Here is a 1,976-nt window from a genome sequence, read left to right on the forward strand (position 1 = left end):
ACTTTACAGCCTAAATCCTTTCCTTGGGTCTTACCATTTCCACTGGCTCTCTGACATATTCCCATTGCTAGATCTTGCATGTGTGTAATTACATGACAGGAGGCATAGCACAGGGATCTCCCAGTCACTCTGCATAAGCAAAACACAATAAAACCAGAGAAGTTCACACTTCCAGCCTGCAGTTATGAAGGAGCTGCTGAGGATCTGGGTCTTGTTTTGGCCTGATTTACAAAGATACTGTGCTCAAACTGATAAAACGCTGGCTGATGATGAACTCTGTTTGGAGCTGGCTGGCTCTCCGCCGGGGAAAGGAGCTGTGAGTTGTTTGAGCATCGCCCTAGAAAACCCATCGGAACAGTCCCATAAACAAGAGAGTGAGACGACCGTTGGACGCGATGGCGCGCTGGGCGAGAGCCTTGAAGTCAATGGGAGGCTTGGCATGGATTTTAATTAGGCCAGGATTTCAGCCAGTGAGCTTTGGGCTTTTAGCAGCCCATTGGGAAAGTGGCCAACCTTGGGAAGAAAGAGGCTGACCAGCAGGAAGAGGAAGCTCCCGGATTTCCCTGCAGTAGCAGCTTCGTTTCTCCAGGCGCTCAAAACACAATGAGCTTCATGCCTCAGCTCAGCACGATGGGACCAAAACCACAACAAACAAAACCAGGCACGGATTTTTTCCTCTTTTGCATGATGTCTGTGAGTGAGATGTTCATAGAGGAGCCAGCGTAGGAAAGGGGCTTTGCCAAAATTGTCTGCAAATGCTTAAGACCAGTAAGCAGAGAAGCAGAGTCAAGCATTTGAGCGATGGAAATCACTATGGAAATGCTTAGAAGTTATTTGTCTCTGATTAAAAACCACCTCACACAGCCACACCTGGACAACCAGTGCATCAAAAACTGTAGGGTTAGTAGTTCTTCCTACTTAACATCCTTTTTTTTTTTGGTTTTTTTTTTTCTCCTAGAGGTATTGGTTTGAATTTCAGGGACACAGTAGGTTCCCAAGATAATGCTTAAGTGGTAAATGCACTTGCCTCCTTAATGCAGCTTCTGAACATGGGGAAAAATTGCTAAATAGGGGAAGAGAAGAAATCTTTCCAAAAACACACAGGATAAGAGTGCCAACTGCATTGTCAGGTACAAAAAGTACAAGAATAACTAAGTAGGTTTACGAGAACAAATTAACAAGTTAAAAAGATAAAGGAAACTGGGGAGGATCCTTGGGTGTTGGAATTAGTTCAGTGCCTTCTACAGTCAAAAAAAATTATTCTTTGCTCCATTTTACATCTGTACTGGGTGTGCAGTGGTAGCTGCAGCCCTCCCTCCCTCCATTGCCCGCAGAGGGAGGTACAGCATCAAAGCTTGACACTTATTTTGGCAAACACATTTCCCCTCAGTGTGAGGGTACATACATTAATTAGGAAAGACCATACCTGTTGACTTTTGGTTTGATCTTAAACATTTGGGGGCATTCATCATCATCATAATAACAACAAATATCACCGCCATCACCTAAGATTTTATAGGACCCAGACAAAGCCTTGGCTTGAATTTTTGTCACCACTAAAATCATGCCATCAGACTAGAGGAAGCCTGGAAAAGCTGAGATAGCAGACTGAAGTCAGAAAAATAATGTGTTATAAGCGAAGTAAATGTCCACATGCACACAGCTAAGTCTGCACATGAGGCATACAGTACTTCAATAAAGTAAGAATTGTTCAAGAACCACTTAAAGCAACAGAGATTTACTGCCTTAAGGTGTCCAAAAATCCTGGGAGCAACTCCCATAAAAGCTTTCCAGTGGAAATTCTTATTAAATTCACGCCTAAAAATAAAACCTTTAATCTCCATTTCATTTGTTAACAGTCATATCACTTTTTGTCTGAAGACCTCCAACAGCTTTGTAAGGATTAATTTAATCTTTAGGGACATTTGCTGAGATATCATCACAACCACTTTTTTAGATAAACTAAAAGCAGCTTA

This window comes from Falco naumanni, chromosome 8, assembly GCF_017639655.2.
Source record: "Falco naumanni isolate bFalNau1 chromosome 8, bFalNau1.pat, whole genome shotgun sequence".
NCBI classification, from domain to species: domain Eukaryota; kingdom Metazoa; phylum Chordata; class Aves; order Falconiformes; family Falconidae; genus Falco; species Falco naumanni.